At 36.6% G+C, this 16170-nt stretch overlaps 1 pseudogene; it reads right to left on the minus strand.

The window, feature by feature from the left end:
- Positions 1-1442: 1442 nt before the first annotated feature.
- LOC143655473 (large ribosomal subunit protein eL15 pseudogene) lies at positions 1443-10576 on the minus strand (annotated as a pseudogene).
- Between the last annotated feature and the right edge of the window lie 5594 nt (positions 10577-16170).

A 16170-nucleotide genomic window follows, 5' to 3' on the forward strand; every position in this document is an offset into this window, starting at 1 on the left:
CATGTCTTTTTTTTCTCCTTTAGTCTGAAGCAATTCCTCTGGCCTTCTTAATTCTTCATGATATTGATAGTTTTGAAGAGTATGCCTTGTTTATTTTGCAGAATGTCAGTTAGTTTGGATTCATCTGATGTTTCCTCGTTGTTGGCTCCTAATTATACGTTTTCATCAGAAATGTGCTCTTGAAATCTGTCAGCCTGTTTCCTGGTAACTTCCTGATGGTAACTTTAACCTTTTAATTAAAGAACTCTCTGCCTTGTTTCTCCACTGTAAAATTACTATTTTCCCTTTTATAATTAAGAAGTATCTTTTGGGAAGATACTCTGGGACCATGTAAATGTCCTGTTCCTCATAATACTTTTATCTTTAGCTGTAGCATCTGTTGATGATTCTTGTTTGATACAATTATTATGATGGTGGTTGTCAAATAGTGATTTCTTTAATTCCTCTGTATTTCCTCATTTATTAGTAAACAATGTCCAAAAAGATAAACTCCGAAAGATAACTATGGGGATAATTATCTCTCCCCCATGCCCCCCCCCGACTCCTGCCTGGTCTTGGCACCTGCTAGCACCCCAGAGTGAACACAGCACATGCTTATACTAAGACCCCAAAGAGAGAAGAAATCTTGCACCATTCACAGAAACCTCATCTCAGTGGGTTCAGTTACTGCAGAAGCTTCAAACTGTCTTATAGAATTTGAAAAATGAGCTCAAAGAAGCTGCTGTTTCCTAGAAGATAAGTCTTCTGCATTTTTCTTTCAGGGATCAGTGCAACATAGCAGTCCAGGAATTACAAAGAGTTTATATTCTTGAAGAGCTACACAATACAAATATGTATTTATAGAGAGATAGACCATGATAGATATAGATGCATAATATGTAAATGTATACATGTACATTTATATTCACATACAAATAGCACAATTGCAAGCAATATATATGCAATTTATGTAATTGTGTGAAAATACACATCCTATAAAATTTTGTATAGATTGACATCTGTAAAGAACTTCATAAACATCCCTTTTCTCTTTATATCTTTATCAGGACAGTGTATATAATTTTAAATTAAAACTTCAGTAATAATAATTGTCTAACTATTGGAATAGACTGTAACCAGAATAATAAAATGGTTTTACTATACTCCTTGCCCACAAACACGCTCTAAGAAAATATAGAAAATAAAAATACTGGAGTAAAATGTAATGACATGTTTTGTGGCAAAAATTTCAGAGCTTTGACTGCGTTTTTATATTTGTAAGGGATAGGACATGATCTTATTTGAATCATATGCCCATTTGAAAGTGGAGAAGGGAAAAAACAAAAGACCTCAACCTGCATTTTTGCTTAATAACATGAGCTATTGGCTATATTGTGAGGGGGAGGAAACTTGCCAAGTATGAGGCACTTGGGACACTTTCTCTTCCCCCTTTGGGATTTATACTATATTGTCTCTGAGAACAATTCTTTCTCCTCAGGAAACATTGACAAATGGTGCATGTGTTGGTTCACCTGCTCCGCACTGGACTGTTGGACGCTCCCAACTGTGAAGAGCTCTGTGAAGGAAGGATTGGGGGTAACAAATGGTGTCACAGAGTGTCCTTTGGAGCCACGAGCCCTGGCAGTGCTGCCTCTCCCCACCTCACACACACTCTGGGGCAGGATTCCAGATTCAGATCCTGGAAAATGTACAGCAAGTGCAAGGCAGGGGATACTGGAGCAAGATTAATGCCCATGAATAGGAGCCTGGATGTTTGGGATAAAGGGCAGTGATTTCCATGTACAGGGCAGCAGGGATAGGAGGGCAGGAGAGCTAAATTAGGAATAGGAGAGCACTTTTGTGTGGGACTTACTTTCCTTGCTACACAGCTTTAATTGCACTCCTGCATTGAATAACCTTGAGTTGCTTCCAAACCATTCGGTAAAGTCTGATGCATTTGGACAATGTTGTAGGATGGTTTCTTGGAGGACGAAGGGATCAGCCTTCCTCCATATGACGAAACATTTCTCCTGGTGCCTGAGTTGAGGGAACAGCGTTTTCTCATGGGAAATGGATCTGGTCAGAGGACTGCAGGGAAGCACAGTAGCCCCTGGTGATTCTGGGAGCAGCCCTGAGGAACGAAGGAGCCATTCATGGGAGAGACAAGATAGAAAACTCTGATTCCCCAATGTTTACCAAGGAATAAGAGAATCCATTTGGGAACCATGGGTATAGTCTCCACAGAGTGAGAAACATCCACATTTGCCACATGAGACTGTGCGAAGAAAAAATGGAGCTATTGACTGAAGGGCTCAGCACAACCTTAGATGACAAAAAAGCAGTTCTTTATGAACTGTGTTTTACTCGGGGACATAAAGACCACAGACTCAGAAGTGTCACAGCATTGTGAAGGTTGTTATTTTTAAGTACTGCATTGCAGGAAGAACAGAGAAGCATGATCTGATAGTTGAGCAACCACCATAGCTAGTATCATATCGAAATTAAAGAACTCATTCTATTGGCAATTGTGACCTAAGACACCGTCTAAGTGTCACCTTCCTGTCAGTAGAGGAAAAAATGCCTCATGACTTGAGAGGAGGGAAATGAAACTTCTTATATACCATAAAGAAGGCAAAGGTGTATCCTGTAGTTAGCAAACTTCTTAAGGAGTCTTTAAAAACGTAGTTAGCATACATTTGAAAAGAATCATAGTGTTAACCAAATTAGTCATTAACAATGTATTATGGGGTGGGCCACGGTGGCTCAGCAGGCAGAGCTCTCGCCTGTCATTCCAGAGACCTGGGTTGGGTTCCGGGTGCCTGCCCATGCGGAAAAAAAAAAAGAATGCATTATGTTTCTACATTTTTTTTCTTTAACTAAGCCTGGCATAAAAGGTATTGCTTAGCTTTTTATTCTTTAACTATTCCTGGAAGTTCTGTTTTGTTTTAGAAAGGCTGATTTCTTCCCCCCCAGTAACAACCTCTGTTCTAGTTTGCTAGCTACCAGAATGCAATATACCAGAAACGGGATGGCTTTTAACAAGGGGAATTTAATAAGTTGCTAGTTTACAGTTCTAAGGCCAAGAAAATGTCCCAATTAAAACAAGTCTATAGAAACGTCCAATTTAAGGCATCTGGGGAAAGATACCTTGGTTCAAGAAGGCTGACGATGTTCAGTGTTTCTCTCTCAGCTGGAAGGGCACATGGCAAACATGGTGGCATCTGCTAGCTTTCTCCTGGCTCTACCAAAAAGGGACTCTCTCCAAAATGTTTCCTCTTTTAAAGGATTCCAGCAAGCAACTCCACCTTCACTGGATGAAGACACACCTCCATGGAAATCATCTAATCAAAAGTTATCACCCACAATTGGGTGGGTCACATCTTCATGGAAACAATCAAAATGCTCCCACCCAGCAATATTGAGCGAGGATCAAAGGACATGGCTTTTCTAGGGAGCATACTTCCTTTCAAACCAGCACAACCTCCAATATTCTCATTACATTTCAATAATTCCCATGTAAGCATGCATATAAGTAGCAGGAATATTATGAAGACTTCTTTTTTATACTTCTGGGATCTTTATGAAAAATTAATAGAATGTATATTATATTTATCTGGCATTAAGCATTAGAAATTAAGGACAGGAACATGTCTTTTTTGTGTATCCTGAAGTTGTCCATATAATTATTTCTGGAACTGAATTGCAAAACTGCTTAAATTTTTAGGTAAAATGAAACTGGTAATATAAGATTTTCTGTTCTGGCAATTTTGACCAATTTAATATTTTTACTTGATCAATATGCATCAAATGCACAGCAGATGCAGGGGACGGGTAAGGCCCTCTGGGAATATCTGAAACAGTAAGGGGTTAACAGCCCTTCTCACACCAGGTACATTAAATATTGCACTTTTTAAAAATCCCATCTCTTTAATTATAAGGTGGAACATTTTTTCCCATTTTGAGGTCTCTTATAATCAATGGCATTTCACAATCCCTGTTGACCTGACTGCAGTTCTGATGTAGATGTCATCGCACACATAATGCACATACATGAACATGACTACTTTCATTGTTGTACCCTCAATTGAATAATGTGCATTGTTGGATTAGGTGCAGGTGTTTGGAGTCATACCTGTTGAGTTTAATTGCCATTTACAATGCTTCTTCTTTTAACTAGCTTTATTGAGGTATAACTGACATATGAAAAACAGCATATTTAAAGTGTACAACTAAATATATCCATATATCTGTAAAACCATGATATATGAAATGCTATTACATCAAAAAGTCATTGTGTACACATTAGATGAATTGTGTGTGTGTGTGAATAAGATGGTTTTAAAATATTTTTTAAAGAGTCATTATGTACAAAAAAGCACACACGAAAGTAGCAAGTCATATATATTAGAGAAGTAAATGTTTGCTATTAGAGGAATGACCAAAATTCCATATTTACTTGCAAAGCATCAATCTAGGATTTTATGAGAGATAAGAGGGGAGATTAAAAATCTGCAGAATGGCATCACCAAAAACAATGGAGGTGGGAATTGCAGAGCTCCATCTATCCGCAAAGGTATCTAATGAATTGGTAAAAAATCTGACAGAATAAACTTTTGCAGAACTGTGGAACATGATAAAAAAATTCCACCTACTGGAGGAAGGTTTGATGATGCTTTGTGGTAAAAGTGCACTGTGACATTTAAAACTGCCTGCCTACCGAATTCTACAGCCCAGATTGGGAGCAGCTGTGAAGATGGCAGTCTGTACTCCTGGTTCAGGTTCCTAATGACAGAGAGAGCAATATGGCCTGACTCTAAGCATTTCCAGAGCCAGGAAAATTATAAGTGGCCTGGCTAAGCATTTCTTTTATTGGCTCCAAGCATTTAAGTAAACTCTGTCAAAAAGATAAGCTAACCAAGCAGAGGCTTCAGTGGCCACAAACAACAAAGAATACAGACTTTACAAAAATCGTTATAGAAATATCACTAAACAAGCAAACAACAAAAAACTCTGGGGAGGGAAAGAATTTAATTTCAAAAGTTGCCACATTACAGTATTCAAAATTTCCAGTTTTCAACAAAATAATGTGAGGTATGAAAAGAAAAAAGAAAGTATGGCTCATTCACAGGAGAAAAAGAAAATAAAAGAAACTATCCATGCCCATGCATTGTACTTGTTGGGTAAAGACTTTAAATCAAGTGTCTTAAATATACTCAAAGATGTGAAGGACACCGTGGGACAAAGAATGAAAGAAAACCAAATGGAGACTATCAACAAAAAGGCAAAAATTATTTTAGAAGAATCTCATAGAAACCCTGGAGCTGAAAAATACAGTAACTGAAGTTAAAGGCACTAAGGCTTCAACACCATATTTGAGCAGGCAAAAAAATCAGTGAACTTGAAGATAAGTCAATAGAAATTCTCCAAACTGAGGAGAAGAAAGAAAAAGAATGAAGAAAAATGACCAGAGTCTAAGAGACCTGAGGGACACCATCAAGCTACCAATATATGCAGTATGGGAGTCCCAGAGGGAGAGGAGAGAAAGAAAGAAGGAGAACGAAAGAAGGAGAAAGAAAATTTGAACAAATAATGGCCAAAATCTTCCCAAATTTGATATAAATAACATGAATCCACACATTCAAAACACTCAATGAATTCCAAGCAGAATAAATTCAAGGACAGCCACACTGAGATATATTATAGATAAATTGTCAAAAGACAAGAAAAAAATAATCTTGAAAGCAGCAAGAAAGGAATGACTTGTCATGAAAAAGATTCTCAAAAAGAATGAACAGTTGGCTTCTTTTTCAAAACCATAGAGGCCAGAAAGCAGTGGGATGGTGTGCTGGTTTGAAAAGATTTGTGTACCCTAGAAAAGCCATGTTTTAATTCTGATCCAATCTTGTGGGAGCAACCATTTCTTTAATCTCTATTCAATAATATAGGTTGGAATCTTTTGATTAGATTATCTCCATGGAGATGTGACACACCCAATTGTGGGTATTTCTTGATTAGATAGAGATGTGGCTGCACCCATTCCAGGTAGGTCTTGATTAGCTTACTGGAATCCATTAAAAAAGGAAGCATTTTGGAGAAAGCGGTAGAGCCCTGAGTGAGCAACAGAGCCATAAGAACCACAAGAGCCCACCAGCCAGAGACCTTTGGAGATGAAGAAGGAAAATGCCCCTGGGGGAGCTCCATGAAACAAGAAGCCTGGAGAGAAAGTTAGCAGACATTGCCATGTTCAACACATGCCTTTCCAGTTGAGAGAGAAAACTTGAACATCATTGGCTTTTCTGAACCAAGGTATCTTTCCTTGGATGCTTAGATTGGACATTTCTATAGTCTTGCTTTAATTCAGACATTTTCACAGCCTTAGAACTGTAAACTAGCAACTTAGTAAATTCACCTTTTCAAAAGTCATTCCATTTCTGCTATATCGCAATCCAGCAGCTAGCAAACTAGAACAGATTGTATATTTAAATTGCTGAAAGAAAAAAAAAGTCATCCAAGAATTTCATACACAGCAAACTATTGTTCAAAAATGAAGGTGAGGGGAGAAAGTCTATGGAACTTTTAAACCTCACCATCAGGGAATCCCCTGATATTGTGTCAAACTTTGGGGACACTCAAGTCAATAGGCCATGCTCTCAATCGTGAGGCTTACTCTTGTGAAGCTTATGTAGGTAGCATAGAAGTTTAGACTACCTATAGGCATGCCTCAGAGTTACTTTTGAGGACCTCTCTTGTTGCTCAGATGTGGTCTCAGTCTCTCTAAGCCCAACTCTGCAAGTGAAATTATTGCCCTCCCCCTATGTGGGACATGACATCCAGGGGTAAAAGTCTCCTTAGCAACATGGGAGAGGACTCCTAGGGATTAATCCAGACGTGGCTCCATGGGATCAATAATTCCATCCTGACCAAGTGGGGGAAAAGAAGTGTAATTAATAAAGTATTAGTTTGAAATGCTAGTGATCAATGAAAGGGAGGGGTAAGGAATATGGTATGCATAAATTTTTTTTTTCTGTTTTCATTTTATTTCTTTTTCTGAATAGATGCAAATGTTCCAAGAAATGATCATGATGATGAATATGAAACTATGTGATGACATTGTGAATTACTGATTATATATGTAGAACGGAATGATCAAAATAGGAATGTTTGCATTTGTTACGAGTTTTCTGAATAGATGCAAATGTTCCAAGAAATGATCATGATGATGAATATGCAACTATGTGATGACATTGTGAATTACTAATTATATATGTAGAATGGAATGATCAAAATAGGAATGTTTGCATTTATTACAGGTTTTTTGATATTTAAAAAAATAAAATAAAATAAAAATTAAAAAAATAAAGTATTAGTGGCAGAAAGAGTTCAAATAGAGTCAAAATGCTACTCTGGAGGTTGCTCTTACACAAGCTTCAGGTAGACATTGTTACCTATCATAACCTGTCAACCCCCAACCAGGACCATTCCAGCCAATCCTAAAGAACATCTAGGGCAATGTATAAGATGCCACAAGGGTTCCAGGCACTAGAGTAACTTTCCAGAAACCTACAACCTCCAGATGGGTCCCTGGTCCAGATAAGTCCTGAAATCTAACCCAACCTCTCCAGAATATCAGATAGTTCCATCTCCCTACCCCATATTAGTAACGGACCCTTCCAATATGAAAAATTTAGAATTGCCATAGCCCAAACACTCCAATGAGAGGTATGGAAAGATCAAAGGTGATGGTGAAATTATATATAGAAGATAGGACTTAACAAATGAATATGAATGCTGAATCATTAAATTGATAGCTCTTTTAGTCTCCAGTATTTTAGAGTAGCTAGAAGTAAAAACCTAAAATTGTGAAATCATAACCCATGTCAAGTCTGAAATATCTTCTACAACTAATTGTGGTGCTGTGCTTGGAATTTATTTATAGCTTTTTTGTATATATATTGTTGTTTACAAAAAAAGAAGGAAAAAAGTTGATTGTGATGATAAAAAAGTATTTAAGCCCTCTAGCCTCCTATATTCTGGAGCAGCTAGAAGGAAAAACATGAGAGGATTGCATGGCAGCCCATGACAAACTCGGGGATCTATCCTGTAACCAGCTCTTGAATAGTGCTTTGAAAACTATTGCTTTTTTATTTCTTTGCTTTGTGTATATGTTATACTATACAATAAAAAAAGTTAAAAAAAAAAATGAAGGCAAAATTAAGGCATTCACAAAGAAAAACAGAATGAGTTTGTCACCAGTAGATCTGTCCTAAAGGAAATCCTCCAGTTTGAAATGAAAGGACACTAGAAAGTATCTCAAGCCATATGAAGAAAAAAGAACAATCATAAAGATAGCTACTTAGGCAAATATTAAAGTCTGTAATGCAGCAGTTTTAGTCTGAAACTCGTCTCTTTTCTCCTATATGGCTTAAAATACAAATATATAAAATGATATTTAAAACTATGTTAATGAGTACACAATGTATAAAGTTGTAATTTGTGAAAATAACAATATAAAGATGGGGGACAGAATTGTAAAGGAGCAGAGCTTTTGTATCTATTGAAAATAAATTGTTATTATTTCAAACTTGATTGTTAAAAGTTAAGATATTGGCGGGCCACGGTGGCTCAGCAGGTAAGAGTGCTTGCCTGCCATGCCCGAGGACCCGGGTTCGATTCCCGGTGCCTGCCCATGTAAAAAAAAAAAGAAGGTTAAGATGTTAATTGTAATACCCATAGTAACCACTAAGGAAAACACTAAAAATATATATATATATATATATAGAAAAATAAATGAGAAAGGAATCAAAACAGTTCACTAGAAAAAAATCAACTAATCACAAATAAGGAACTAATGGAGAAATTGCAGAACAAAATGATAGGATGTGTAGGCAACTAATTGCAAAATGGCAGAAGTTAAATACTATTTTATCAATAAATATTTTAATTATAAATGGATTAAACTCTCGAATTAAAAGGTAGAGATTGCCAGAATAGATTAAAAAAAAAAAAAAACAAGCAACCCATAATCCGAATATATGCTATCTGCAAGAGACACACTTTAAATCCAAGACACAAATAGGTTGAAAATTAAAGGATGGAAAAAGATATTCTCTGCAAATAGTAACCAAAAGAAATCTGGGGTGGCTTTACAAATATCAGATAAAATAGACTTTTAGTCAAAAACTAAGAAATAAAGAAGCACATTATATATTAAAAAGTTGGTTCATTCATCACGAAGATATAACAATTGTAAACATATGTACACCTAACAACAGAGCCTCAAAATGTATGAAGTGAAAAATGACATATTGAAGGAACAAACAGAAAGTTATAAAAATAATAGTTGGAGATGTAAACGTTGCTCACAATGATAGGTAGAACAATAGGACAGAAGATCAGTAAGGAAATAGAGGACTTAAACAATGTTATAAATCAAGTAGGCATAAGAGACATATATAAGACACGCCACTAAACTGCAGCAGAATACAAATTCTTCTCAAGTGTCATGAAACATTTTTCAGCATAGAATCATCTGCTAAACTATTAGCAAGTCTCAGTAAATTTAAAATATCTGAAATCATGCAAAGTATTTACTCTGACCACAATAGAATGAAACAGGAAAGTTGGGAAATTCAGAAATATGTGGAAATTAAACAACATATATATATTTTTTAGTTTCAGTGCTCTTCTGTTAAAGAATTTATTTTACACTTATCCCACACAGCATGACATTTTAAAACACTGACATATAGCTCCCTAATAAGATAAAGCAAAAACAAAATCATTTATCTTAATAGAAACAATATACACCATCACTTAATAGTTTTCAAACAATATTGCACTTTAAGTTTCATAATTTGACAATATACATATACATGAAACAATTTGCAGACAACTATTGTTAAGTAGACATGACTGTTCTAAATTATTTATTAGATATGAATTTTACAAACATTACTTATATTAGTGATATATAAGTATATATATATATATATATATATATGGTGGAACTGGAGAATATTGCACCTTCTCCAACCTGCATGGCGAGAACCACCAATAGTGTGGTGGAAGTCGTGGCCTTTTCTGAGACCAAGCTCCTGTGGCCTGCAGACGTCAGCTCCACATCTCCCTGTGCTTGTGGACTGGCTTGGTGATCCACTGGGTGTCAAGATTTCTTCTGATAGCTTTATGGAATGGATCAATGAGGATAATCTCAAAGAACTTGTATATGGAATCGTCACCAACCCAGTAAGAATTCAGGACTCTCAGTGCCCCACAGTGGTGTCCAGCTCACACCTCATGACAGACTGAAGTTTTCTAGCAAACTTCAGCTGGCTACACCACGATGGACAGGCTTGCTATAGGTTGCACCCTTAGGAATCGGGCATAAGGCCATCACGGCACAGTTGAATGCTAAAGATGACATAACCTTGTTTTGCCTTGTATCCCAGTCTGTGCACTTTACCAAACTGGGTGGGATGAGGGGGCCTGTGGAGGGCAGAAAGCGGTAGAACTGCCAGCAGTGGACCCTCAGAAGAAAGCGCATCACATCAGACTGCTTCTTCCTCCATAGCTCCTGTGTGTACTTCTACGCACCCATCTTGGCTTTGATGGCTGCCGCCAGACAGAAAGGCTAAACAATACATGGTAAACAAGCAATGGGTAAAAGAATAAATCACAAGTGGAATTAGAAAATACATTGAATTGAAACAAAACCAGAGAATACCCAAACTCATGTGATGTAGCAAAAGAAGTTCTTAGAGGGAAATGTATAGCTGTAAAATACTTACATTAGATGAGATCCCATATCAAAAAACTAACTTCAAATCTAAAGGAACTAGAAAAGAAGATAAAGCTAAACCCAAAACTAGCAGACAGAAGGAAATAATAAAGATTAGAGCAGAAATGAATGAAATAGAGAGTAGAAAAGCAGTAAAGGACTCAATAAAACAAAAGTTGGTTCTTTGACAAGATCAACAAAACTGAAAAACCTTTAGCCATAGTGACCAGGAAAAAAAGAGAAACTCAAATTACTAAAATCAGAAATAAAGTGGGGGCATTATTGTAGATCTTATGGAAATAAAAAGGGTTATAAGAGAATACTCCAAATAATTGTACGCCCACAAATTAGATCACCTAAATGAAATGGGCAAATTCCTAGAAACACAGAAATTAACAATATTGAATCAAGAAAAATAGAAAATTTGAGCAGATCTATAACAAGTAAAGATATGAATCAATACTCAAAAACTCCCAAGGGGGAAAAAAGTAAAAAAGAAAAACTCCCAAGCAAGAGAAGTTTTTCAGTGGTGAATTCTATCAAAGATGTATAGAATAATTAACACCAACTCTTCTAAAAAATAAAAAATAGAAGAGGGTGGAGAGCATGGGTTATCAGGTTGGGGCTTATTTAAAGCGTCCTAGATTGTAAACTCTTAAAGCAGCCACGTATATTCAGGAGATGTAACTGTTAATTCTAAATTCTGAGATACTGAGTTGTTTGTATATAACACGGTCTTTCCAAGAAACTTTGGGTACTTATGTGACACCTGAGAGTCAGAATTAGAGCTCTGAAGCTATGAAAGTGAGCTATAAAAAGCTGAAAAAGTGATCAGACATCAAGTAGAGATATGAATGAAGCTGATTTGGATAGGACAAGAAGACTGGGTAAAGGATGATATTGTCCATATTTTAAAAACCTCAAGTTCTGGGTGAGACTGAAGGGAGAGATGTTTATTTGGTGCAAAATTTTTATTTTGGATAATGCATTTCCAAATTTAACTTTTATGATCAGTTTAGCTGAACATCATAAGTACGTGGAATCTTGAATAGGGAGTGAGATTTGTTTGGTTTGTCTAGGTTAGTGTGATGCCCTGATAAATCCCAAAGTGATTTGGGCAATGAATAAAGAAGTATTTGCAAAGTGGTCTTGGGGGAACAAGGAGAAAGGAGAAAATAGTCAACTTCTGCATTCGGAGAATTTGTAATACTCTTGCAAGCAGTGGGGACAACCAAATCAATAGGCTGAGCCCTCGATCTTGGGGTTCACCCCTATGAAATTTATTCCTGAAAAGAATAGGATAAGTCTATTTAAAATTAGGCCTAAGAGTCACCCCCAGAGAACCTCTTTTGTTGCTCAGATGTGGACTGTCTCTCTAAGCCAGTTTGGCAGGTGAACTCACTGCTTTCCCTCCTACTTGGGTCATGACTCCCAGGGGTATAAATCTCTCTGGCAATGTGGGGCAGAAATCCTAGGATGAACCAGGACCCAGCATCAAAGGATTGAGAAAGCCTTCTTGACCACAAGAGGCAAGAGAGAAATGAGACAAAATAAAGTTTCACTGCTGAGAGATTTCAAATAAAGTTGAGAGGTTCTCCTGGAAGTTATTCTTACACATTATATAGATATCCCTTTTTAGCTTATAGTATATTGGAGTGGTTAGAGAGAAGTACCTGAAACTGTTGAGCTGTGTTCCAGTAGCCTAGATTCTTGAAGATAACTGTATAAAGATATAACTTCTACAATGTAACTGTGTGATTGTGAGAAACTTGTGCCTGATGCTCCTTATGTACAGGGTATGGACAGTTGAATAAAAAATATAGATAATAAATAAATAAATGATAGGGGATAGAGGGGGTAAAATAAACTGGGTAGATGGAAAGAATAGTGATCAATGAGAGGGAGGGGTCAATATACAGTATGTATGAGTTTTTTCTTTTTACTTTTTTTTCTGGAGTGATGCAAATGTTTAAAGAATGATCATAATGATGAATACACAGCTATGTGATGATATTGTGAGCCATTGATTATGCACCATGTATAAAAAGTATGTGTGTGATGATTTCTCAATTTAAAAAAATTAAAAAAATAGAAGAGGGAATAATTTCTAATTCATTCTATAAGACCAGCATCATTCTCATCTACAAAATGAGATAAAATATTTTATAAATAACATATTTGATAAAAATGTACTATCCAGAATATTTTTAGAACTCATAACTCAACAGCAAAAAGACAAACAGATATAAAATGAGCAAAGGATTTGAATAGACTTTTTTTTCAAAGAAGAGAGACAAATGGATAACAAGTGCATGAAAATATGCTCAGCAGCATTAGTCATTAGGGAAATGCAAATCAAAACCACAATAATACCACTTCACACTCACTAGAAAAGCTATAATCAACACAATGGAAAATAAGTGTTGGAGAGGATTTGGTGAAACTGGAATCCTCCCAAATCGCTGGTGGGAACGTAAGATGGTACAACCACTGTGGAAAACAGTCTGGCAATTTTTTGGAGTTGAACACAGATTTACCACATGACCTGGCAATTCCATGCTTAGGCATATATCTAAATGATTTGAAAATAGGGGCTCAAGCAAATATTTGTGCACAAATGTTCATATCAGCACCACTTACAATTGCTGAAATGCAGAAACAAACCAAATGTTCGTCAAAGGATGAATGGGTTAAAAATTGGTATTTCCATATAATGGAATCTTATGGAAATTCCACAATGTTTATTGTGGATAATAATAATAATAAATACTATTTATTTAGTTATAAAAAGGAATGAAGTCTAATACATGTTATAATATGACATTCTGCTAAATGAAAGAAGCTAGACACAAAAGGTCACATATTGTGTGATTCCATTTATATGAAATATCCAGAAAAGGTAAATCCACAGAGACCGAAAGCAGATTAGCGGTTGCCAGGGGCTGAGTGTAGAGGAGACTGGGGAGTATCTCCCTAACTGTGCATGGAGTTTCCTCTTGGGGTGATGAAAATATGTTTGGAACTAGATACATGTGATAGTTGTACAGCAATGTGAATGCACTAATCATCACTGAATTGTTGACATTAAAATGGTTAATTTTATGTTATATGTTTTACCTCAATCAAAAAAAAAAAAGGAAAGAAAGAAAGAAAGAGAGGTGGGCAGCAGTGGCCCAGTGGCAGAGTTCTCACATGCTGGAGACCTGGGTTCAGTTCCTGGAGCCTGCCCATGCAAAAAAAAATAATAATAATAATAACAAATAATAGGAAAAAAATGGAGAGAGAGAGAGAGAGATTAACTAAAGCAATAAAGGCTTGTACTTTATTTTGAGACTGTGTGTGCTTTTCACAGGCCAAATACTACAACTAAAAACAGGAAGAATTGCTAAATTCCTCAGAATAAAAACATTTCAAAGCAATGACATCGTTGCCAGATAAGACACAGGTGAGCTGCCTGATGTGCTCAATGATCAATCCTGAGACACCAGGACTTCAAAGAGAGAAAGAACCTTTACTGAGGTTGCCAAAGGCAGGGAGAAAAGGAGGTTAATACCTCAGATCTGTCCCCCTGAATTGGAGAAAACTTTGGGTTTTTATGAAATTCAAACAAAATGAGGTGGAGAGAGTAATGTTGGGATGTTGGGAGATATTGATTGAGTTTTCAATTGGAGGTGTGTAAGCCTAGGCCCAGAGTTACTCTTGGGGACTGACAGAAGTCAGCGGGGGTGAGCCTCTGGCTACAGGTTACACCTGGGTCATAAGTTGCTTAATTCACATAAGATGACAAGTAAAGGGGCTAAGCTAAATAAAATAGGCCATTTAGGAACCGACGAGGTGTGGCTGGGTAATATGTATGGTTATAGGTTACAACAGAGTTGTAAATAGTTCAGTCCACATAAGGTAATAAGTAAGAGTTGTTTTGGTTTGCTAATGCTGCTGGAATGCAATATACCAGAAATAGAATGGCTTTTAAAAAGGGGGTTTATTAAGTTACAAGTTTACAGTTCTAAGGCCATGAAAATTGTCCACATATGGCATCCAGATAAAGATACCTTGATTCAAGAAAGGCTGATTTCTGTCACTTGGGAAGACACTTGGCTGGCATCTTCTGGTCCATGTTCTTGGTTCTGTTGCCTTTACCTTGTGATTCCAGTGGCTTCCTCTTTAGGCATCTGTGGGGCCTAATTTAGTTGCTCCAGGGCAAAACTCTCGGTTTCATCTCTTAGCTTAGCATCTCATGGGAAGGCACATGGTGATATCTGCTGGGTGTCTCTCCCAGCTTCTGGTTCCAAACAGCTCTCACAGATTCTGTGGGTCCCTTTGGCATTTCCTTCTGCATCTTCCAAAGTCTGTATCTATATCAATTCTTTTAAAGACTCCAGGAAATTTATCAAGACCCATCTTGAATGGTCGGAGTAGCAACTCCATCTAATCAAAAGGTCTCACTCACTGCTGGGTGTGTCATATCTCCATGGAAACAACCTAATCAAAAGGTCCCACCTACAATATTGAATCATGATTAGAGGAACAAGGCTTCTTTGAGGTATATAACAGTTCCAATCCAGCACAGGAAGCTAAACTAAATGGTTGCAAATAGCTTAACAAGAGGTAACAAGTAAAGAGACTAAGGAAACAAACGGGTCATGTTAGGGTTATTAAAGGCTGACAAAGTCTGGCTGGGGCATGTCTGATAAAATACAGGGATACAATCAGGGCCAGTCACAAATTAACTCATGAGTATCTAATTACAAGGTATAGACCAAGCAGTTACAAAACAGCATCAGCCTCAAAGAAACAAGTTTAGTGAGTTATAACAGTTACAAATATTTGCCTCTAGCTACTTCATAAGGCAACATACTGATATTTGCCTCTAGCTACTTTAAAAGGCTAACCTACATCAAGACTGTGGGTTATTTGTTAATTCTCAATACTTGGTTTTGATTCCTCCCTTTTATTTGTAAATTCCTCAATCTTGAGGGGGTATTTTGGCAATGACTATTTTGGCTTATTTTGCTGACAAGCGGCATCAGATTTAGGGATATAAGGAATAGAATTTTGCTGATAGTAGTTATATATATATTTATATCAAGTTTTGGCTAGAGGATTAATTCCCTTTTGTCGTATTGTCCTGACAGTGACGAGACAAAAGGTAAAGACAGGTTTTAAAGAGAAGTATACATATAACAAGTATTAGTTATGTTATTAGTGCCAATTTTGGTTCTTATTATATAATGACACAGCTTTCTCCTTGGTGAGCTGTTAGCTATCTAAAGTCATTGAATTCTGAAGTACAGCTTTAATTATAAGGCCATTTCATATTTAAGAAGGATAAAAGGATATGCTGTTTATTATTTAAAGCATATGGTGTAAATAAATTTAAAACTTTTACTCTGTGTATAACATCTTTCATACCT

Source organism: Tamandua tetradactyla, chromosome 14 (assembly GCF_023851605.1).
Source record: "Tamandua tetradactyla isolate mTamTet1 chromosome 14, mTamTet1.pri, whole genome shotgun sequence".
Lineage (NCBI taxonomy): Eukaryota > Metazoa > Chordata > Mammalia > Pilosa > Myrmecophagidae > Tamandua > Tamandua tetradactyla.